At 40.9% G+C, this 25,335-nt stretch overlaps 1 protein-coding gene across 2 annotated transcripts in view; it reads right to left on the reverse strand.

Moving 5' to 3' along the window:
- The window catches only part of chrm3a (cholinergic receptor, muscarinic 3a), an 83,638-nt gene extending 67,322 nt beyond the window's left edge, over window positions 1-16,316 (reverse strand). Inside the window, exon 1 of one of the 2 annotated variants that reach the window (XM_084020650.1) lies at window positions 16,194-16,316. The gene's annotated coding sequence lies outside the window, so the exon portion shown is untranslated. Of the gene's footprint in view, window positions 1-7,331; window positions 7,615-16,193 lie in introns of those variants that run through there. The other variant, XM_084020649.1, reaches the window with a different exon arrangement.
- Window positions 16,317-25,335: the final 9,019 nt, after the last annotated feature.

The following is a 25,335-nucleotide window of genomic DNA, read 5'->3' on the forward strand; positions in this document are numbered from 1 at the left end:
GCGGTGCAAAAACAAACGTTTGGTGACGTCGTCTTTGCATCGGTGTGTAAACAAACACAGATCAGCTGCTCTTGCTGCCGCATTCAAGCTACAAAACGTTCCCAAGCAAACTGATGTCTAGCGTTATTTTACTGGTTTGGGCCCCCGCAGTACTACGTAACGTTAACGGTCCTCAATATCAATACAATGGAAGCTTTTAACGCAACACGCCAATGCTAACTTTAGCGCAACACGCCAATGCTAACTTTAGCGCAACACACCAATGCTAAGAAAGAAACGGTAAACTGTAACACGGCATATTACATAATATTTAGAAACTTACCGCTTCAGTGTCTGTGGTTGGCTCTCGGACTGTCGGTACTGATCCAAACTTTAGCCCCAGGTTAGAGGTATATCCTGAGCTGTAGCGACCCATGTTGTCAGAGCTCCTGTCGGTGAAGTGCGTCTCACACACAAACACACATTTACGGACGCGTGTGCGCACATTTCCATCGTAGATGCTCCGACGATGCCAGTAAATATCAGCAATTGGACTGCCAACTCGCTTTCCGTTGATTTTGGCATTTTGGTCCACTGGTTTGTATGTACATCACACTACATACAAACACACAGCCAACAGGTATGGGGATTATGTGGGCGGGACCACACAGGTGGAGCGATTCTAATGAGCCGAGATGACCCATATAAGGCACAGGAAAATTCGGTGCTGACGTCATTTAGTGGACATTCTGCAAACCGTTCGTTTATCGGGAGGATTTCTTTCAAACTGAGAAAGTGAAACAGGGAGATGGTGGTCTTTTCTGATACTGTGGGGACTTATTGACACCCCAGGGACCCATTTTAGGGTTGAAAAACATGGAAAAGTCGATTTTTCATAATAGGGCCCCTTTAAATTGTGACCTAAAGTATGACGCTGCCTATAATGTCTACTTTATAGGCAGTGTTATCAAATGACATTAAAGGCAGTGTAATGTCTACAATATCTACATTCCTGTCACTTGTCCTGAATTGAAAAATAAAGTGAAGCTAGTGCTCGTGACATGGCTGCTTTTTATGCTCCAGTGAAAAACTAAAATAGTGTGAAATGAAGACGGCATCAAGGGAGCAAAGATCTATCTCACTCCAACCTCTGACATGATTTGGAGATGAAACATTTACAAAAATGTGATTTAGTCAGGGTGCGTGTTGAAGAAGAGTGCTTAACACACAATTTGACTCACTAGATTTGTGTTTGATGAGCTGTATTACAAAAGCAAGAGCGTGTCAGCTGGAGACAAACTGGAGAAAACAAAAGAAGAAATGTGCCAAATATTTCACATCAGAGCCCTAATATATAAATTCTCAGCACGGAGAAGCATCAAATTGGAACTTTACGTTAGACTTTAGACTTCAAACACATTCAATTTTAATTTAAATGAATATGATGAAAAAGTATCCTCACTAAAGAAATGAATGCGTCTTATTGTAAGTCGCTTTGAACAAAAGCGTCTGCTAAATGCCCTAAATGTAAATGTAAAATGTGTCTGAGCATTATGGGTGTATGAAAATATATATATATATATATACTTGAGTACTGTGACAATGTGTAAAACAATGTGAACATTTAATTTAAAATATCTAAACATTAAAAAAAGGAATTTATCGATGTAAGACAAATGTCTCCTCTATTCAAACAATGACTCCCATTTAAAAGATCATCATTTTCTTATCTTTAATGTCACAGTCCAAATCATAACCATACAAGGGACGTACTGAATCGTTTGAAACATTGACATTTATATTAATAACTTGCAGAAACTTTATGTGCCATAGTTCACCTTCTCTGCCCCTCTCTCCCCTCTTTCCCAAACACAGCAAGCGATGTTGCACTCAACTTTTTATCTGACAAAATAGGTTTGCCTGAATCCATATTTCTGGGCATTCAGAGCAACATTTTTGCTCTAGTCAAAAAACTGTCTCCCACTTTCAGCAGCGATGCCACCTGTATCACAAATCTTTTACAAGCAAAGATTTGTGGCAGACAGTGGTTCGCATTGCACAGAAAGTATGGATATGATGTTGGACGTTACAGGGACTATAAGCAAATACAGGGCAATGAGGTTTACTTTAACTGAGGTATTCCCATAGCTTAAATTCTTATGAATCCAGATTTTCTGAGAAATTGAAGTTGTATTCAGACAACATTGCATATCAACACAATTCCAATTTTAAAAAAATGATTTACCAAACTGAATTATCACCCAGCCATATACCAGATTCCTGCCAATACACAGCCCTATGCATATTAAGTGATATGTAATCAGATAGTATGCTCATTGGAGAGTGATCACTCCTCCGCTTTTCCTGAGGTCTCTGGCATTTATCTCCATTAATGGGATTTGACTCCAGATTCAACAGATAGAGGGTGTCGCACGCTGTACAGAATGTAAAACCCCATCAGGTTAATTGCGATTTGTGACATTGAGCTATACAACTCAAATGTACTGAACTTAAACCAGCATCCAAGACTTAAAAAAGCATTTTCGTTCTACTGAATCAACAACAGATGGTTTGCTTGTCTACACCAACACAATCATTCCTTATTATGAATTATAAAACAAACATAAATATTCATTTTATCACGTCTCCGTGTACAATACTTGCTTTTCAACCCAAATTCAGCGCATAAAACACATCACAGTAGGTGGTATTCTTTAGATTCCTTTAGTTTGAAAAATCCAGTCAAAAGTCCCGCTGACAGTCACTTTGCAATCATAACAGATACCTGCAAATTGCATTGTCAATAGTGTTGCCTCTACGTTGAGAAACAGCTTCCTAGTGTGTGTCAGACAATACGTTTGATGACTGAAAACGTTCAGTTCATTGTGAACATGCATCATGAATAAATGGTTGTGCTCCAGAGAACATGTCTTTTTGTTGAAATAAAAAGAAAATCAAAACAACAAACGCTGCATTGTTAGGAGTATGCAGAAGGTGGTCAATGTTGAAAACAAGAAACGATCAAATTCAAAGAAAACTATACTTAAAAAAATTGAGGCAATGTTTATTCAAAAAGGAAAAGATTGTGGAATGGCATAATTGTGTTTTTAACCTTGATTTTTTTATATACTTTAAAAGGTGTCTTTGAATTTGGTGTTGTCGTATCCGTTTTTTCACCTGATGGAATCAGGGGACATTTGTTGCCGACTTTAATTCCACATCCAAAGCCCATATTCCACCTGTATTCCACCCTTATGACCATATATCGCCCATATTTACAGGAGCCTGGTGACTAAACATGATCTTGTACTAGCTACTTTCAGGATCATTAGCTGTGGAGCAGTGGGAAACCAGAGCTAATGCGTCAACAGAGGGTAATTGCCATGTTATTAACACTTTAATCTAGCAACAACTGTGATGGAGTTCATTAACAGGACTAAACACTCAAGTCGCAGCACCTCAAAATGTTCGTCAAGAGATCGGTTTTAAAAAGCTTTCAATGTTGGACAGTTACGGTGGATGTGAGGAAAATATTGGAAAATTAATGTAATCAACAAAGTGGGGAAGCTACATTAACTCAGAATAACAAACAAGCCATCAATGGCGACATTAATATGAAAAATAAACATATCGTGAGAGGCCGGACCGGGCCAAGTCAATCATCATGGTTTCTCCCTTTCTGATTGTTACACCAGTCATGACTTGGAGCTGGTGCAGATTCACTCGCCGTTAGCAGTTTTTGCCTCATGCTGTATCTATTTCAAGAGCGCTCCACCGCTCTCTATTGTTTAGTGCCCTGTCTCTTGTTTTGGTTCAGCTCTCTTATACCTGGAATCCAACCCCCTGGACATCCACTGGAAATAATGGGGGGGCAAGTTGTTATTGATGTTCTTGCTAAGCACAGACAGAGAGCATACAAGAGCAGTCATAGATTACACATGAATCTGAATTCCCTCAAGTGAGGTTTTGCTTCGTCAAGAGAGCAGCAGTAAAGGGAGTGAGGCGGTCGGAGAGAAAGAGAGAGGGAGTCAAATATGAGAGACAGAAACTAAATTACTTCAAATTTAGCTGGAAGAAAGACAACGTTCAAAGAGCCAGAAGGAAAACCTGCGACTAAAGATCGCTGGTGCAGTGGAGCGTTCCAGCTTGCTAGACTTTTGAAAACTGTGTGAAAATACTGGTGTGGAAGGCAGCATGCGGGCTTTCTCAGCACAACGTTTACAGTTATGGCTGACAGATTCAAATGTGCAACCCACCGGAGAGTTTATATACCTAAAGGACCTACAGGAACCTATGTACATAGCATCCCTGACCTCCACTCTGCCTCAGTAAATCCCCCTTCCTTCCTGGCCAATACCTGACCTTTGAACTATATCTCACTTGCATTATCTTGATTTCTGTGCGTGTGGATGTGTGTGGCTGAACATACACAATATCCTCAGGTAAACACGGAGCAGCAGTTGTTAACAGCCCTGAAGTGAGCACCTTATTGCCACCAATAAGGGGCAACTCCAACACAGCTTATGACAACTAGTAAAGGTCCGTGACTGATGAGTGTCAGCTTAACGCACGTTGTCTCCGCTATAAAAGTCTCCATTGCATCTGCAGGGCGCCATCGTTGCTTGTGATATAACCATGAGCCGACAATAAATTCAAGTTCAGTCAATAAAAGGGTATTTGCATTAGGCACCAATATAATTATGATTGAGCCCTTTCATACGTGTTGTATCTAAATATTAGCACTATAAAATATATTTCAGCTTAAAAAGGATCAGCAAAGGAGATAAAAAACTTCCGCTTGCAGATTTAAAGACCAACTACAGGGAATTGGTGTTATTGTTTTAATGATCGAACTGACGTGGAAAAGTTTCTGCCCATGTGCCGTCTAAAGATAGATGCTGCTGCTTTGCTCTGTTGTGGTCTGCATGGCTGTGAAAGTGGATTAAAACAGGCTTTAACATCAAGACGGGCTCTAATGAAACCCAATGGGGGAGTTAGCCTGTCTGTTTGGCCAGCTGACTCCTGTAAAATACCCATCACTGTCTCCTGGTGCCTGCTCTAAAAGTAGTCTATTGGTACCAGTCAGTGCGTGCTGTGGCTGGAGGGTTATAGCCTACTGTTTGATGCTTTTTATTCCCGGATCTTAACGTGGCTGAATCTCTCTCTTTGACTTTATAATACATGCTTAGTGCATATTCTTATGTTTTTAAAATGATTACACAACAGTGTCTGTGTGTCCCAAGACATCTGTCACTGGGGCGGTGTGATATCGCCAAAATCTTCTCTCCCGATACAGGAAATTTCATATCTCCATAACGATATTGATTAAGATATAGCATGTTTTCTGGTTATTTTGTAAACACAGTCTTCATGAAATTATCAAAAACATTTTGTAGACTATTATGTGAGTATTTTCTCATTGAATTAGGCACCTCAGTGTAAACATTTCATTTACTATTATCAAATTTGTCAATGTGGGGAGGAATATGATTTATTCACGTGATTCCACTGAAAGATGATAAATTATCATATTGACTCGACGCCCAGCCCAAATAACCTGGCCCGGGCTTAATAGTTAGCCTGGCTTTCTCCAGGCTAAACATATCTGACCACCAGAACCACAACTTGTTCAATTTAGGGCTTTTTTGTAATGAATTAACAAATAAATCAGTGAGGTACTGATTTATTTGAGGTGCTTTTAGGTGGATTTATTTGGCAGTGGACAGAGCCTGGCTAGCCTTCTCCCCCCTGCTTCCAGCCTAGATGCTAAGCAAACCTAATCTGCTGGTTGTAGCTTCATATTTACCATTCTGACATGAGTGTATTCATCTTTGCATCTTACCCTGAGCAAAAAAGCAACGAGAATTAACCTTTCACTTCTCGAGTGCATTATTTTTTCCAACAACATCGACCCATGTTCACAAGCTTCGGACTAATAAACCAAAAGCACCTGCATCCGTGGCAACAAGCCATTGTGTGCGCCGCCCACGCAGAGCCGCAGGTACAGCGGAAGGTAAAAGCAAAGACAATTTTCATCCCCCTTGGAGCAATCTACACCAATGTCACAAAGTACTTCTCCCCCGCCCACGGCCCCCGTTTGGGAAAAGTCATAATGATGATCAACACAGCAGTAGCATTGTGCATGACAAAAACCATCTATCAAGAGAGGCTAGCCTGAGGAAATATTGGTCAACCAATATTGACCGTGGCTCAAACAATATATCAAGCCGTGAAAGCTCTATTGCTGTTCACCTTTCCCTCGCTCCCTCTTATCTTCTCCTTCATGTGTCTCTTTTCTCCCAATGTCCTCCACTGCGTCTCTCCCCTCAGCAGGCAGTGGAAAGTCATAATCATCTAAACACATTCCTGCTCCACCTTTAACAGACTTGTAACAGACCGTGCACTCACCGGGACACATGGACTCGACGCCACTGTTCCCCGACGATGGCGTTGTTGATATATTGATATAAAAACACGCTGGTAGTGTTGTTACATGCAACATATTAAAATGTTAAACTATCGGGGCAGCCCCCAGTCGTCTGTGGTGTCATATACGGCTATTGTACTGTATTGTCAAACTTACACTCTGGCTTCTGTGATAAATGACTGTGGGCCCGTGGACTAAAAGGAAAATATTTGCACCATGGCACAGATGCCATTCCCTCTGCTCTTCCTCATTATCCGGCACAATGTCAAAGTACCCCCAGGTCACTGAGCGGGAACATTCCTTCACATTGCCATCTACGGGCATCATAAATAAACAGTCACCCCAAATCATGAAAGCCTTCTGCTAGCCATGTAAGGACACAATTAATTTCCTCCTCTGTCCACAGCAATGCAGCAACAAATACTTGATATCTGATCACTCTTACAACAAATGTACAAGAGGGAGAATGCGCATCGAAAATTACTTTTTTGATTGTTTTTCCATTTACTTTCACATTGAAGGAGGATTCAACAGATCTGTTTTTTTATATTAACTTTCCACATTTGCTTGAGGGGCCACGTAGCCTTATTGGAGGAGAGGCATCTGAAGAGCGCAGAGGGGCTGGGCAGGGATGCTGAGCGGAGCCGCGGGGGGAGCAGCGGCACCACTTGTTTGCCAAACTTGCGTTTTGAACAAACGCATGTATCGCGGCTGCTTCCAATCACGTCGTCATAACAGCACGTCCGTTTTAGAGGCGAGCACGCGCAGCCTTAATCGATAATATCCCGTTGTGTCTGCAACTTCCGAGTGCAGCGTTGCGCGGCGCAAAACGTGGCAAAAGAATAACGCAGCCGGGAATCGGACCAGACACTTTGCCGTGACACAGTAGCGTATTAAAAAAACTTTTGGTCTCATTTTCACCTACCTCATAACATTCAATAGTGCGCGGGTCAGCAGGACAAGTAGATGGCGCGGGAATGGCAATCCAGTCCGACTTGTCCCGGGTCCGCGTTTGGCGCAGCAGCAGTACGGCAGGTCCAATCTGGTCTCAATCTGAGGCGCTAACGGTCCACGGGCTCGTCTTCTAACGCCACCGAGACGTAGATTGAACGACGACGTGAGGAGCACCGAGGGATCTCTGAGGGCGCACGAACAATCACTGCGTCCGGATTGGCCAGAGCGGCCGTGACGCACCGGCAGGTGGCACACCCGGCGAATAAAGAAGTCCACATTCATTCATACATAGAAAGGTCTGGGAAGCTGTAAGCAGCTCTACACGCACACCGGCAGATGAAGACGACAAACTTCATACAAGCTCAACAGAAATGGTCAGGGTCCTCCTTAAGCTTCACATCTGTGTCTCCCTGAAAGCAGAGTGGGTGCTATTTCCACTCTAATAATGGGACATTGTCTTCACCCAAAGCTTCAAGCTGTTTCATTTGGCACAAAACACTGCACTATTTCATTTGGCACAAGCAATGTCCTGTTGTCTAATTGCAGTCTGTTTCCAGAAATAATTCTGCTGCAATTTTAAAACACAAGAGTGCTTCCATTTTTCTGCCGGCAAATTACACATTTTACACACAATAAAGCAGCCGAAAGAGGTACAAATTATGTATTTTTTTTCTTCTTTTTTTTTTTTTTTTTATAAAAAAGGATTTGTAGCTGAGGCACTCTCAAAATGCGAGTAGAGAAGGGGGAGGAAGAAAAGAGGAAGAGAAAAGCAATGAAAATGCAGTCTAAATATGGAGAATATACTTCAGACACTTACACTACAAGAAAAATTGAGAATTCACAGGTTTATTTCATCCACTATGAGGGGAATAAAAATGGGGCAAGTGGAATGTGTTTTGACATTTGTCTGAGCGTAATTTCAGGAGCCAAAGCAAACGTTTTAATAAATTATTTTTTTTACAAACACAAATAAGGGGTGAGTGGTAATCCTTGGAGGAATGTGTAAGCCAATTACGGCTGGCTGCAGGGACTCGTGGAATGGAGCCCCAGAGCTTCCTGCTCAGACTCACTGCAGACCCGTGGACCACATTTCCTGTTCACCGTTCACAGGCAATATTTCTATGAAAACAGAACGGTTGGAGACACGGGGAGGATATCATGCCGACTTCCTCCAACATTTACAGCGCTCTCGTCATCCTTATGCCTTGGAAGCTATTTGACACTGTGCCTGTGTGTACTTTCCCATCGGCGGCTTGTTTGCATCCTGCGACTGGAGGACCAGTTCTTTCCATCTGGACACTCGTGTATACATGTGTGCGTTGGCTTACATAACGGTGGGACTGCTGCAAGCAGATGAGAAGGATGGTTTAGACACTTGCTGATCTGGTTCGTTCATTTTGGAGTTCATTTTGGGTGTGCTGTGTGCTCCCCATATAGCCCCGTGGATATTTGCTAATTGGCTGCTATTAAAGGAATATTGCATACTCTGAAAAGATGTAAAGTAGAGAAGAAAAAGACGTCAACTCAAGGTAGAATAGGGCAATATTGACACAAAAGCCACATTTATTTTATTTCAATGTTGAGAAGGGTTCACTGCATTATATAAACCCTATACCTGCAAATAGAGACATATGCAATGGAATAAAGTGGCAGGCATGTCCAAGCAAGTTACATAGTTAGTGTGGTCTCAGGATTTATTTCCCACATCTTAAATAATAAGATGGTAAAGAGAAGCCAGTCAGCAGTTCTAGTCCAGCACACCTGCTTTGTGGGCCTCGATAAACACACACTCCAGGCTGAGCCTCAGCATTCACCTTCCTGCAATTTCACACCGTCTGATTCCTCCAGAAGTGCATGAACACACTGATAAACAAGTCACAGTAGCCCACTGGTCTACAGAGACAGTTTTCACTTCATAATGGCCGCTTCCGCCCAACTCCCACTGTCAAAGAGCGTCAGCAAAAACCTCCCGCTACAAAGAAATAACGGGGAAACAGTGGAAATAACTTTCTACTTACGTCAAACCTGAACAAGTCTTTGCTATTGTGTGGAGGAAATTCAAGGCTCTGTAAACAATCAGCGCAAGACTCAGACATGGAAGTAAAATTCAGCTGTTTTCATAGAGAAAAACACTTTATCTACAAGGTGCACCACCGGACAAGAGGTGCAGGACCCTGTTATGAACACGTAGGCAGAAAAAGTGCGTTTGCGGTATTGACTGCCCACTCAGCATAAAAGAAATAAACGATCAAGGATCTCGAAGGCTAAACTGCAAAGACTTTTTTCTTTTGAAATTAAATTCACACTGGGCTAGAGCTGTATCAGTTGATCAATTGATCAGAAAATCCTAGATCAGAATCTAGTTTCAGAAATGTAATATTCTCCTGAGAACTTCTTGTTTGTGCTTGAGTAACAGCATTTGATGGGGAAGATACCAAAGAAATTCAGTTTTGACCAGACAAAAAACTAAAGCCTGAAAATCCACTGGATCGGCTCTATTTTATTTTAATATTTGGTCATTTCAGAAAGTCACGGCATAAAAACATAATATGTTTTATTGCATCACTGCTTCAAACCATGAAATGTTTTATATGAACCACAGTCAGGGTTATTCAGGGTTCCACTCCGAAAATATTGTCTGCTTGATCCTACATTTTTGATTCACAGCATGAGTAATTTCCACTGATTATTACAGCCATACTTTCAGGAAGCTTTCAAACCTCACGTTGGTAAACACGGCTGGAAAACATCTAACAAGTTACTATCACTACCACATTTTTTTTTAACATAACCAGAATTTTAATATGCACACAAATGAATAGATGTATTCTCATATTTTGATGCGGGTGCAGATGACACATTGAACACCATCAGTCTTTGATATTTCTTGAGGGTTTTTCAATTAAGAAAGAATGCTTGTTTTCCTTCTGAAAACATAATTAGAAACTAAGACCCCCAGGGTGATTTCTCCATGTGTGTGCGTGTGGTTTCAGTATGTTTGTGACTGCGTCCGTGTCCTTCCTTGACATGTGCAATAAGATAAGAGCATCTGAATACCAATGAAGTGTTGAATTATAATGCACTCATGGTTCAACATTCCTTTGTAATCATTTCTCTTTCCTCCAGCGTCTACTCAACAGCTTTTTCAGTCCCGTATTTTCCCATTTAACGGCATCTCTTCATCCCTCTATTCACATGAATAAAAAAAACGAAATCTCCATATGTCCAAAGAATTCTGCATTTTTATATTAGCTCTGACCTTGATCACAGCCTGACTTGTCATCGCCACTGTCAACCATGTCCTTTAGCAGGTTGTTAGCAGAATATACAAGTAGGCCCAGTCCCTCACTGTCTCCCTGTAGAACTTATTTGCCATACGGCCTGTCAGCAGGACTCTCAGTTCTTCACCATGAAAGCTCTTCGTACTTCTGATTGCTACACAAAATAGCTGGCTGCATACTTCTCATTACTGCTCTCTGCAAGCTTTGAAACTCCTCATCCAAATTCATATGAACAGAAATCCACGGATACACAACTAGGGATTGCAGTACATCAAAATGTTTCAAGTCTTGCTGAGTTTTGAGTCTAAGGGTTTCATTTATGGCGAACCCATGGGGAGCGCAATCAGTCAGAGGTAAACAGCCTGTGGAGAGAGCTTGTGCCGTGCTGTGCCAAAGAGTAATCACAATCAAATAATATATAAGGTGTGAGTGAGTGGACACACGCTGTACATTAACACCTCTGATTCAGTAGCAGATTCGTTAAGGTTCTAATTGAGTAAGTCGCCGTCTCACAGAGCACATATGCGTCTTACACCGATAAGACGTAAGGCCAGTGTGTAACACAGGCCTGTAGTCTCAGGAAATTCAGAAACCACAGGGTGACTGAGAATGAGTAGTACTTCTAATAACAGTTCTTTTGCTGAATTTTCCACTTCCTGTCATCGGGGTGACTCACTGCCTCACATATCATCCCGATCAGCCACACAGATAATTCGAGTCTTCTTAATAACCACATTCATTGTCAGACCGAAGGCGAAGAAGCCGCTGTCGCCGCCGCCCGGTTCATTGTGATGCGTGTTACACGTGCATGTCCTTCATCAAAAAATCTCACGTATTCTTCTCAGTGGAATCAGATTAAAGTGAGATGAGAGCTTGACTGAACTGAGGAGAAACATACAAAACAGAGTCTCCAAGTTGACAAACACAATCCGTCGTCGCAGACTTCCCTGTTTCGCCCTATTTCTCCAGGTCCCAGCTGACACCAGGCAGCAGCAGCTATTCAGTCAGAACAAAAGTCAGATTATTGAGGGGTTTTAATTATGCTCAAGGCCTAAAGTAATTAATTATCACTATCAGTGGTATGGAACATCCCTTTAGATAAAGAAACCAAATCTAATTATCTTTTGACCCCCCTCCCCCCTCCAGTAAGCTACTCAGCAAGAGTACAATCAACATACGACACGCATGAAGTTGAATGTCAAACATTAATATTCTGCAAAACTCACGGCAGAATTCTGCCATGAACTGTGTTCGCTGGCATCCATTGTCTCGCAAACACACGGGGATAGACTGAAGCTTTTCCATGCTTGAGATAACTTGGCAGCATGGCTCAGAGGATTGACAGACCCAGTTGGACTAATACCTCCTCGAGCCACAAAAACAGGGCTTTCCCCACATCCAACAGCACAATGCATAAATCACATATTTGCATCACTATACCATGGGCCGACCACTCGCTCACTATACGCTGCTTTATCTCTCCTCCCTGAGACCCAGCTCCACTCCTTTCCTCACCAACCACACACCTGGTTCGTCAAATACTGATCTTCCAGTATTCACAGGGAAAAAAAGACACCCAACAGGGGTTTTTTTTACGAGATACAGTTTAAAACGCAAGCACTCGTGGGGCGCATGTGCGTGTCTGTGATAAGGAATGAATGTGACGGTGAGGAAACAAGCGATAGAAAAACAACAAGTGGGAGGATGGATGGAAACGGAGCACATTTCTGAGTTTTGAACCCTTATATGTACCGGATCATAGCTGAACCTCAAAGGTTCATCCTTTTTGTCTCCCGAGCATATTCTTGGCTCGGCTTCTGAATTGAACGTTGAGGCATCCAGATGTTAAAAATCCCAGAGAGATCCAAGGGAAGGGTGTAATAATCAGGAAAAGCAAAAGCAAATAAAGGGATACAATGCAAAAGCAAATTAGTGTGTGTGCGTGTGTTCTGCCCGCCCACACGCACAGCACAGGTCTGTCTGCATGTCTACCTGTAAGCACCCACATTTACTCTGTTTATCTCTTTGCACTTACACAATCAGGTTAAGTGCTGATAAATACCCTCCTCCTTCATCAACCCTCTGAAGTAAGACCACATCTGGTCTTGATTGTTAGACCCTTATTAGCGCTTCATGCAGGACTAATCAGAGCCATGCCAGCCAGGCTTATGGGATAATGCTGGATCATACTGCTTTGATGGACTGGGAAGCAGTTCATCACTTCTCATTATCTCATGAGGACACATCCACAGACACTGCAGTATCTTTGCTGATGTAAACCAAAATCTACAAGAGGTTAGAGGGTATACTTTTAACACAAACACATGACACTACTGCAGCAGCCGTATCGCATGGAACATGAACATGAACATGACATTCTTCTATATTTTAGCGACAACTGGGTATCCATGTCACAAGCAAGATGTGACTGGTGCTTAAGTGATCCCGGGCACTCGGTCTCCGTCCTCAGAACCAGCTGTCTGTCATCCTGAGATGCTGAAAGGAGAGCAGCCAATCAAACCGTCTTCCCCTGGCTGACAGACAGCACCAATTAAAAACAACTTTTATTTCCAAAATGTAATCTGACTACTATTTACTTTCCTCTATCCTCCCCTTTTCAAATAATAATAATTATTATTTTTTTTAATTCGTTATTTTTCTTTGTAATTTGCATCATTATGAACAGCTTGCCAACCTGGGAGGTGGGATGGGATTGGTGTGGTGGGTGGATGGGTGGGTAATGGGATGGATGATGAGTTTATGTGCCTGCAGATTGCTGCATTAACCGTGTTGTTTGTATTTGAAACTAGAAAATGATTTAAAAAAAGGTTTAAAAAGATTTAAAATGAAGAGTATAGAGGAAGAAACCAGCATTGTCTTTATTTATCCATTCATTGATTCCAGATGTCAACTCATGTGCGTGCCTCGGAGTCGGTGTTGACACATTTGATCAAATTGAATTTACTCCGTGAGACAAGCCAGTGACGGACATTAAAAAAAATGCATCATGACAAACACTTTCCCACCAGAATAGCCTTAAGAGGCTACATCCATGCTAGCTGCTCTGTGAGGCTGTACCGAGGCACAGCGGTGCTTTGAGCTCAATGCTTGCATCAACATGCTAACTGGCAATGGATAGCATTCCTCACACCAGAGAAAGCTGTTGTAAGTGTGCAATACATTAGTTCGAGACAGCTGACATTACTAGAGCAATTACATAAGTAGTAGCCAAGAAATCATTTTATTTAATATATTATAATTCATCACCATAGCAACATATACATCTGTTTGCGTCCGTTTGTTTTTACAGTGCCATCTAGAAGATGATGTCCATCTGTCATCTACATTCTGCTGTGTGAATGCAGCACAATGTTTACCATGTTCACCGGCTTAGTTAAGCATGGCAGCATGCCAACATTAAATAGCACTAAACAAGTACAGCTGAGTTTGAGGCAAAACATTTTTTATGAAAATATTAAATTGATCTGATGAACATTTTAGACAAAAGTTTAAGGGATCATGAAAGATATTACATGAGTGTACCACATGTCAATCCATCCAGTTTGAGACATTTCACACAAAACTACAAATGTCAACTTCATGGCGGCGCTAGAAGGAATCAAAGGATCACTTAAGTCCTTATTTTTTTAAGGTATAAAGCCACTGTGCGTGCAATGCAATAAACATAGTATATATTGTCATCAATCAGCAATATTCATAACATTTAATACTGAACCTAAGCATTGGCCCCTGCTGACAGTTCATTGATAAATGATGCACTGATGCAAAATGAATGTATGAGGTATGTATAATATCATAGTAAACAACATGACCTTGGAAGAAAAATGTCTCATAGCTAAGCTGAGCGTATTTTTCCAGTTACCCATAAACATATCAAAATAAACATGCGAAACAGACAGGCTTTTTATCATATCCCTGGTGATAACAATAGAGAAGTGTGGAGAAGATAGAGAGGAAGAAGGAAACAACAGAAAATATAAGTTATTCTCACTCTACAATTTATTCTGCCTCTTTCTTTCCCTCTGCTAACAGAGGTTATGTGAAGATGCTATCTTAAAGCCAGTATAGATGACACTATATTTCCTACCAATGTGGAGAAACTCAGAACTCAACTTTTGAACACAGCCAGGAGGTGTCTACTTCGCTCAATATCTTAAAATAGGCTTCTCGCTTCAGTGTACAAGGTTTTTTCAGTATGGTTCTTGATCAAATAATTCCCAGAAAAGCACCCATCCTTTGGATAGAGATTTTATTATAAAAAAGATGAAAAATAGCTCCAACTTCAGTTGATTAAAAAAGTAGATTAGATTAGGAATAACCAAAGTAGACATATCTACTTCTGAGCCTCAAATATGGAAATAAAACACTAGTAGATTTGCATTTGTTTTTCAGTTTAATAAAACCAAATGCCCAAGAGAGTGGAATAACTGGAATAGAACGCCCAACAATATAACAAAGTCTGAAGCCAGAACACAGGAACAAAAGGCACCTAACATTCCCTGTAGCCAAGCAGGATGCATCAGCACCAACTATAATGTACAGTCATCAATTAATAAAATATTACAAGTAGCCTCAAACTAACTCTGAATTGGAGGCTGGTCCCCTGATAAAAGAGCGTACTAGTTATTTTGTAATTTCCAACTTTGTTGTCATCTTCAACACCCTCAAAGACCCTCAAAGGCTAAAGCAGGCTCTAAAAACATGCTTACATCCACAGATTTCCTTACAGCGTCTTTTTAAAAGTGAGTTTGGTGTTTCAAGTCGGCCACACCCCTCCTGCTTGATCACTCACACCTGATCATCATTACCTAATCAGAGGACCTGCATATCTAGTTGGTCTATCCCTGTGTAAAACGTTTATTAATGTTTACCCTTATTGGGTTCCAGCAGTTGTTCCTCTTTGTTGTTGTTGTGGTGATTCAATTATTTTGCAACGGTTTTGGGTCATTTATTTTACGTTAATTACCTTGTGCCTGAGACATTTTGTTAAGGTTGTAACACCAGTATGCAGCAGAAAGAAAAATCTAAATCATCAAATAAAACATGCACAGTGAATGAAACACCTTTAAGGTGGTGCAACAAAATCCCCTCCTCCGCTTCTTCAACCATGACCATAAATTCAGAAAAACAAGGACGTTCTCTTTGTGAGGAAAATAAACCTGTTCTTATGGTGACAGCAGTAATGAACAAACAAGGAAGTACAATATGTGAGAAAAATAAAATCCCACCAAATTGAATATAATAACTGTTTTATAATAGTTTTATGGGTAATTTAATTGATAAATAAATGCTTGAAGTATAGCATCTGTGTATAGAGCTGGCTGAAAGTCTATTTTAAAGCTGTGTGTTCTGTTTTCTCTACTTACTGGGGACCATGATATGTCAGGACAGTCCCAGAATGGGGACCAATAACGTTGCAAGGACAAAATCTTGATTGCTCAAAAAATAACCTTGATGAAAAGGTCACAGATACATTCAGTGCATGTAGACAGGCCATATATGTATGTGTGTGCGAGTGTGTGCATTAGTACCGCTTTTCCACCGTGCCAGGATCCTGATGTGTTTATGATCACACTTTCTGTGTTATTGGTTCTGCATCAAGGACTGCCAAGATAGTGCCAACACTGGGAGGACCGACACAGCATGTATCACAGGTGCAAATAACATCGGGGAGGAACAGTGACCACAAAGAAAGGCAGAGACCAGAAGGAGATGGAAGGAAAGACACCAGCAGGATAGTCATGCATGGATTTGCAGTTGCTGTATATTTCTGATGTAACTTTAATAATATAAATTCTGGAGAATAGTGCTGAATATCAAATGAAATCCAAAAGATCACTTTTTGACTGCTTTACACTGCAGATGTATATTCCTTACATTTCAATTGTGTATGTGGCCAAAGTAATTTTTCAATTAGAGCTTGAAAATTCTTTCTGGACTTTGCCTTGTTAGCCTATAGGCTGTGTCCTGTACCACTACCTGTTTACTGCATTCCACACTATATTGTCCAATGTTTGATTGATCTCAAAGTTTTATCAGAGTAAGAAAGTAGTGGATGAACACTAACAGCAGAACTTTTCACATACTACTAACAATCCCAATGTCGTGCATAGAGATGGAGCGATATAGGATGTTATCGATGCCAGATAATAATGAATAATAAGTGTGAAATACATCTGGGGAAGTGATGGAGTGAACAAGGGAGTGATTTCAGGCAAAGGTGAGCCAGAAAGGCCTCCAGCTTTAGCTTTAGTTCCAGTGGGTTTTGTAGTTGAATGCCGTACATTGTCCAGGTGTTCAAATCATGATCTCCACCCAGTTAAGAACTGCTTTTGAATAAAAGTTGTGTGAAGCACAGTGCTTAGAAGTTTTACTGGTGTTAACTTCACAAAAATACACATTTAACTAATCAAATTTAACAAACAGCACAAGCATTAGAATACAATATACTCCCCATTACTCTAAACGACACTGAGCCAAGTTTTAAAAACATCAAATTATGAAGCTGCTAAATAAACTGTCAAACTGTTGTGCGTGTGTGCACCTTAAATAAACAGAATGCCATAGACAGACAGGGGGAAATGTTTGTGCTTCATATTAGAATGACGAAGGTATGTGACGTGCTGGCTGCTCACTCTAAATTGGGCAGGCTGAGGAACCAATTAGTGCGGTGAAGAACAGTTGAAATTCTCATCCCCTCCTGTGCCAATCATCATAATGCAATTTCATCAGCTAAATTAAGGCCAATTTACTGAGACAATTAAAGTAACTACAATCAAAAACTAGATTTCGCCCCCCTCTTCTCCGCTCTCTGGGCTTAAGTGATATGTGTATATACTTTTGAGAGGAGAAGTCAAATAAATAAACTCTGTGATATGAGTCTTTGCAATATCCACTTACACAGCCAGAGGAGCAAAAGCAGCAACGGAGAAGGAGACACAGCTGACGGAATCACAATTGGATTGGGAATAGTAACATCGGAGATCAATGACAGATCAATGAAACCCAACAATTCCCACGGCAAAGTAACTGTCTGTCTCCCTACTCTGAAGCTTATTTACGCCATACACACGATTTAGATAAGAGACATAGTGAAGTGTGTGTGTGTGAGCTTGTAAAGGCAGGAAGGAGACAGATCCTATTGGATGGGAAAGCCGACAATGAAAGGCAAGGTGGTCAGACTGATAATAAGATCGATCAATACGAGTCTGAATGCTGGTTGGGAATCTCCACCGTCGGATAAAGTCTCTTTATCTGAAATGATGAGACGGCTAACCAGACCAAGTGACTACGACTCTTCAGCCACATCTTTTGTTCAAAAAGGGCAACCCCTCTGCCAGAGTAGTAGAGCGAATAGAGCATTAGAAATGTGCTAAGCCACGTCTGTTGGTCCGTCAGACCACCATGGATTAGCATGGAATATTGTACATTTTTCCATGGAGCCAAGAAGCTGAATCCAAAAGACTCCAGGGAACAGCCTGCAGGTTCAAGTTGTCAGTTATCCAGTGAAATATCTCAACATCCCAGACTTTTCCTACGGCATAATTATGAGGTTGACATTTTTGTTTTTTTGTGAAAGCTCTCAACAACTATTGGATGAACTGCCAAGATGAACTGCAATGACATGAGCCAGTTTTTTCCTCTAGCACCACCATCAGGACAAAAGGAAAACTTTGGTTTGTGACTAAATACATGCAAACCTAATGACATCTCCCTCCGCTGTACTTTGAGTATCGGGCTAATAAGCACAATAACACATCAAGCCAAGATAGTGTTAATGGTTCATAAAAAAACAGCAGGTACAAAGCTGGCTGCCAGCTTAAAGCAGATCTGTACAGCAGCTCACATAACCAGTAGGCTATCTTCCATTCTAATCATCTGCACTCTCCTGAAGGCTGTGGCTTAAGAGACTCTTGAAAACATTTCCTTTTCTTCCTCATTCTGACATCGATGAATGCATGAGTGAAATCGCACTGGCTCTCTGTGAATAAAATCAGCAGACTAAATCACTTGAAAAATGCATTCAGAAATACGGGCATTACCTGTCGATAACGCAAACTAAGCCACCGTTTGGCTTGATTTTCCTCAGAATCCAAAGGGGGACTAAATATTGCCAAAAGTTGCCTCCTGCTGAAAGAAAGGGAGATGACCAGAATACAAATTTGGCAGTTGGCACTACATCATGTCTGTCCTAATCTATGGAGCCAAAGGGATTACAGGGGAGCAATGTCCCAGCATTTTAATCTGACCAATTCACTGACTGCTACACTCACTCTGCCTGTCTGACACACTCTGCCTCCTCCCTGTCTAACTGTAGGCAAGGCCTCATTCCTCATGTCGGGGGGGTAGAGACAGACGACCAGAGACCAGACTGACTGAGAGACTCAGCTAGCAGCTACAGTTCTCTGGGAACATGGAGTCCAGTGATGACAACACATTCTTACCATAGCCACACAATGTTCTTGGAGTTGTACATCACATGACGTCCCTGAATAGAACCCGTGGGCAAGAAATATTGAAACTTTTCCCTGCCTCCTTCCAAAACGCATTAGTATTGTAGAGCTGCAGTCTTACTCTTCATAACAATAAATCCCTCCAGTGGTATAAATATTGAAAAGGGGGCAGCTTTGGGAAACTGGGTTTGACACCAAAATGTCTGAGTGGCTGCTTAGTGAACATAGCCTTCAATTTCATAGTATGACATAAGATTCCTCTTACCGTGGATGGTGTAGGATGGTACAAGTAAAAGAGGTCATTTGGACATCAAATTATATACAGTTGTAAAGATGAGCGTTCAGGTCCAAAACTTTATTTTACAAAGCTTTTTGCTTCTTATTAAAGACATATTGATTATTCATCAGGCAGGCAGCCACTAGGAAGCAGTTTGCCTGTCATTTGAGGCGGACCATTCTTCTTTATGCGTTGAAGGAGGATCGTGCAAAACAAATGGGAGATGCAAATGTGGCTGATGGCACGTCCTGCTGGAATCCAGTTTTGTATAGAGAGCCGCCTCCCGTGAAAACAGATGCTGATGTTTGCACGGTCTGTATGTTAATGGCAGGTGGTGATGGGGGAAGAGAGGGAATTTAATTTGTTCCAGGGAAATCTCAAAGTGGGGAAATTGGAGTTGCATTGAATTAGTTTAACAAACCAAATTGTTAGAAAGAAATTGGAGAGGTTGCAGGAATAATACATCTATTGAACTTCCTTTTGATTAGTTGGGATGGTTTACCCATTCTTTTGTGTGTGTATTTGTGTCATTCAGTCTATTTCCTGAAGTTTGTTTAGTCATCAGTACTGAATTCATTTTTTAGAATTAAACTACAACATAAGTAAATATTTGCTTTATTAAACTCATTCTAATTAGGATTACTAGTATTTTATCATTACAACATTTTGATTATTTTTTTAAAGATGCTAATCTTGGAGATTTTACACCATTGAACCTTGTATAGAGATTAAAAGAGATTAAGATTTTTCAAAAAAAAATTGATACAACAGATATTTTCCAGCTGGTGTGTTGCTTTCCTCACCTTCATACTATGTAAAATACAGTCCTGGCTCCACCCAAATATGTCAGTCACTGATTTATAATATTAATTATGGCTATGAGTGGCAGAGCTGCTGAGCAGCACTCCAGTCAATGAGCATCTTCTTTGATTGAAAATGGATTGTATTGACATTAATCATCGTCTTACCATCTGCCTGACAGTGATGACTTGTTTCCTGCTTTCCTTCCAGTAATTTAGCCTTTTCAGTCGTGTTTCTATAACTGCTTTAAAGAATGCCCGAGTGACTGAAATGTTAAGGTTGCCTCTGATAGCCCTTGGTAACGCTGGTCCTGGATTATCACTAGGATGTGGCACAAACACATAGATATCTTCTATTCTCACATTTCCTCAGCTTTAGCCAGCGAGTGAGAGCAAACAAACAAAACTGAAAGGAACTAAACTCAAATCAACGCCAGCTGATCAAAGCACCTAGAACAAATGATGCTTAATGATTTGAATATTATGGACGAAGAAAAAACAATTCATATACAGAAGCCTGCATAGACTGTTGTCACTGAGCACAAACTATGCACAACAAAAATAAAAATTGTGCAATGATTCACCTTAAACAACATATTGATCAAATTTACACCCACAGGCTAACCTTCAAGAGCAATAGAAACTCTGACAGTTTATTTGCCGGATTACAGGCTTTAAATGGCAACCACCAATCAAACATGTTTCAATGTCTCAAGGCAACCAGTGTGAACTCTGACTCCTGAAGAAATCATTGGAGATTAGTGTCAGTCAGTAACGGAGTCGAGACAGTCTGTGGCGTGTGATAATATCTCCAAGATAACCTCCAGTCAGGTGTTTCTATAGCCAGGCACCTTTCCCTATGCCCTTGACAGAGGAGCAGACATATCCTATTCCTCTGTCCTTCTCTGTGATGGCATCCAAGACCTGCAAAATTGTTTCCTTTTTGATTTACAGCAATCAATACCGTGGCTGATGTTCAGAGCCAATGGCTACACAATGAAAGAAACTAAAAGAAAAAAATATGCTGGCTTATATAAGGTGTTTCATAACTGAATTTTGAGGACTTACTGTGAATAACACCAGCTTGTGTAAGGTTGGTCTTGTCTTCAGTCATATTTTATGCAAAAATGCACTAAAAACACACTTTTTAAAAAATCAATTACATGACATAAATGTAGTTAAAAATACATGTTTTGAATGGGCAATCTAGACTCAACAGGGTTTCATTGGATGGCTCAGTGAAAAAAGTGTGTGTGGTCAATTTAAAACGCCAAGATTATGAATGTGTGCACATTTGGGGTCCCCTTGGCAATATCTGGGTCATTTTAGGGGGCAAGAAACAAGCCCATTTACCAGCAGTGAGGCCATTCACACAGCATTGCCCTCATTCAACTGTGTTGCCATCAAAGCCATCTGCCACCATGCACCATGCAGAGTCCAGGTAAGGTAGAATCGGTGAAGGCTTATCATTTACTCCCAGACTGTGAGGTAACCTCTGTTTTAAGAATGGCCTTTTCTGCAACCTTTTTGTGCAGCGCGTCAAATATGACACACGTACGTTTCTTTTGTTTGATAGTCAATGACACTCTGGCAAAAAGCATTGTGTTTCATGAAGAAGGGGACAGGGAGTCTGTTTGTCACATTTCTATTCAAAACTGAACCTCAGGACATATTTAATAGACACACTTATGCATCCATCAGGCAGCATCCCGTCTTGCATTTAAAACATTTCGACACAAAACAGTGTTGGCGACAGACAGAAATGGTTCCACAGTGTCTCTCTCCACTCTCTATTTCTGTAATTCCACTTGAAAACACTGATGAGTTTGTTTTCTTCTCCGCTATATTATTATTTTGTTTTAAAGCACTGGAGAAGATGGAAAGCTAGATTTAATCACCGATTATGGCCGGTAAAGAATATTGTGCTTGCAATGGGGCACTTTATTAGGCGCATTAGTTTAACTGATAATCAAAAAGAATGTTATCACTGCCGTAATTTATTGTAGGGATGTTCTCATTTATAACAGAACTGTAAATAAAACATGAGATCCCCTTCTAAAGAGAATTCATCTCCATAAGCTAAAAAAAAGAAACATTTTGCAAACATTCTGTAACATATATAACAGTATTTGACAGACACCATCGATTCAACTGCAATTTCTTACATTTAATTTGTGCTTAAAGCACACATTACTTGTCCACTGGAATGCTTCATCAACAGAAACACACACACACTCTCTCACACACACAGAGACAAAAAGGATAACAGCTGAGCAGGCAGATGTCCAGACAGCTGCAGATACAAGAAGGTGTGTTTTTTTCTTTTCTTTCTTTTAAACCGAGCCAGGCTTGAGACTCTGGACTAAAGTAGTTAGAAATTGAATATAATGATTAAAAATAATATTGATAATCATCTCATGGCTTCAGGTTAGTCTCTTTATCTGTGCAATGATGGACATCAAACTGATGTAAAATTCCTAATAATTCCTGCCAATAAACAAGTGCTGCTCAAACTGGATTTTCTGAAATGCACATAATTCCACTGGAATGTGGGTCGTTTCCCCAACTGCTCGGGCTTACCTTTGAATGAGCCAATTTGCCGGATTCAATTATTAAAAGGCAGCACCTGTCTCCTTTCAAATTTCAGTGGCTCAGATCACTGCGTGAACAGCCCTGCAGAGACAAAATCCACATCTGTCTGCAGATAACAGCCAGAAATAAGATGCTGGTGTGATACAGGATTCAAAGGAGAGTGATGCAAAAAAAAAAAAAAGAAGGAAAACCCTCACAAGCTGGGATATCTACTCACTCTCCAGCCTTCCTCCATCCACTTTCTTTACTAAAGCCTCATAGAGTAATTGGCTTTCTCTTGGCATTGAGTTGTCCAATCTAAATGGTAATTTTGAAGGCCCAACTCTCGTCACTGGTGGTAATGCTTGTTTACTGGAAGACAGTTACTCTATACGAAAATTAGAGTTGTAATGAGAAGGGAAGGGGTCTGTCTGACTGTCATGAGAAAATACATGCCAAAACTGAGAAGCTGGTCTTTAGCATTTTGGGTGATAAACTACATTTTCCCTGAGCAGCGCAGCAGTTGTGATACCAGAAAAACAAAATATGGTCTAAATTTAAAAAATGATTACTTTGTCATTGCCCTCTGTCTGTCCACTCTCTCCGTGGTAACCAGTGTTTTACCCATGGTTTGTGTCTTGGAGTCACTAAAGTGTCCGCAGGTATATGTTTACATTCCCTCTGACGGATGCTGCCTGCTCCAAGTGCTTTCCTGACCCCCCCCCAAAAAAATAGATCCAGTCATCTTAAACAGCAAGATGATTTCTCTGCATTTTGATCCAATATGCTGTATTCACACCTTTCATGTGTGGTTTTAATGCAATTAGCAGGAACATTTTCCTACTTGCAAACACTGACATGCGAGATGTTCTCTATGTTGAGAAAGTAAATAGCAGGTCTAAATTTCCGCTGTCATTTTGATATCAAAGCACTTAAGTCAAAGCCACGGGCATCTGGGAAAATAATTTACAATCATGTCCTCTCCTTTACTGCATATCTAGAATGGAAATGGCAACAACAACAAAAGTTCATAAATGGAAAAACATGATTTCAGGGTCCGTTTTTGCGATCCTTTTTGGTCATTTCAAGTAATCATACAGTATAATTGAATAGCAGTTTAATAATGCTCCAAAGCCTGAAAAAGTGATTACAGGAGTTGCATGAGAGCAATAGAGGATATAATTCTTCTTCTTGTACTGCATACAAATTAGTTGCTGCAGGTACTTAGATCTGCCACAAGGCAACAGGATTTCATGGACACAATTCTTGTGAAAAAGCATGCCAGCTTGGTGCTTTTAGTTAAAAGGATTATTAAGTTTGCATTACTGTAGTGCATCAACATGTGTCATGGTGCTGCATATGAGTGCAACATTTCAATATAGAGGCTGTGCTAGCTTCAATGGCTGTAAGGATTTAATTAACTTAAAGTTGAACATTTGTGATACGTTGCTTCTAGCGGCCTCTTTGGCGGTAGATGTAGCTGCAGGCGAGCCTCTGGGACCTCATCTCCCAGAGTTCCTTTGGAAACCGACCAGTGTCGACTGTATGACGTCAGTTGATTCGTTCGCGGTCACTTTTCTTCTTGATTACTTGCCCTTCTTCACTTTGATTAGTTTCTTTTTCTTGGGACTGGACGTTGAATGGTCTTCTTTCTCTGGCTGTTGATCCGCATTGTGAGTCAGCAGTAATGAAATGTACCTGGCTGGGCCGGTCAAACACTTTAGACTAGAGGGAGCCTGACTCAGCAGTTGGAAGTTACCGATTTCTGATTACAATGAAACGCTGCATACTCTTCCGTGAGTAGCTCCACCTGGGCTGATCAACCGCTGCTGTCTGATGTAAAAAGGGTCACTAATTTTAACTTTTGTGCAAGAATGTCGCCACAGACACAGAGATCCTATTTCTGGCCAAAGCAGCAAGTAAAAGCACTTTCATTAGTGGGTCATGTGATCAATCAACATTGTTTTAACTTAATCTTTGATAGATAGTAACTTAAAAGACAATTACATAGACGAAGATGTTACGGAGTACAACTTTAAGGGGAGGTGTTTCTGACACTCTCAGGGCCAGATTTACTAACGCATTTGCGCCCACTCCGTTCGCAACTAGCGCGAAAAACATGGAATGATATTTACAAACAGGGCGCACTTGGGTAAAAGGGCAGATTGAGCGCCACATGAGCGGAAAGAGGAAAGTAGCACTTTCAATATGCGCTCGTGGGAGGGTCATGGGGAAAGTGGGAGTTCCACGCAAAAAGATGGGAGGATGCGAGTAAAGTGCGCCTAATTATATATTCCCCAGTATTTACAAAAACTGCAAGTGAGAGGGGACCTCTATTCTGTGGGGGAAATTCTCCGTCTCTTAAAAGCAGGTCTAAACCAGGAAGCGCCACACAAGTCATACTTTATCAATCATGCGAACCAGAAATCCTCGTTACAGATTAAGCAGCCATGCAATAATACAGTTACTGGACTTGATCTATGTTATGTTGTAATTGATTGTAAATAAAAGTGAGAAAATAAATAATCAACGCAGCCTGGAACAATTCCTTTTCTGTGTTCATAATTTTTTA

This window comes from Eutrigla gurnardus (assembly GCF_963514095.1).
Source record: "Eutrigla gurnardus genome assembly, chromosome: 11".
Classification (NCBI taxonomy): Eukaryota; Metazoa; Chordata; class Actinopteri; order Perciformes; family Triglidae; genus Eutrigla; species Eutrigla gurnardus.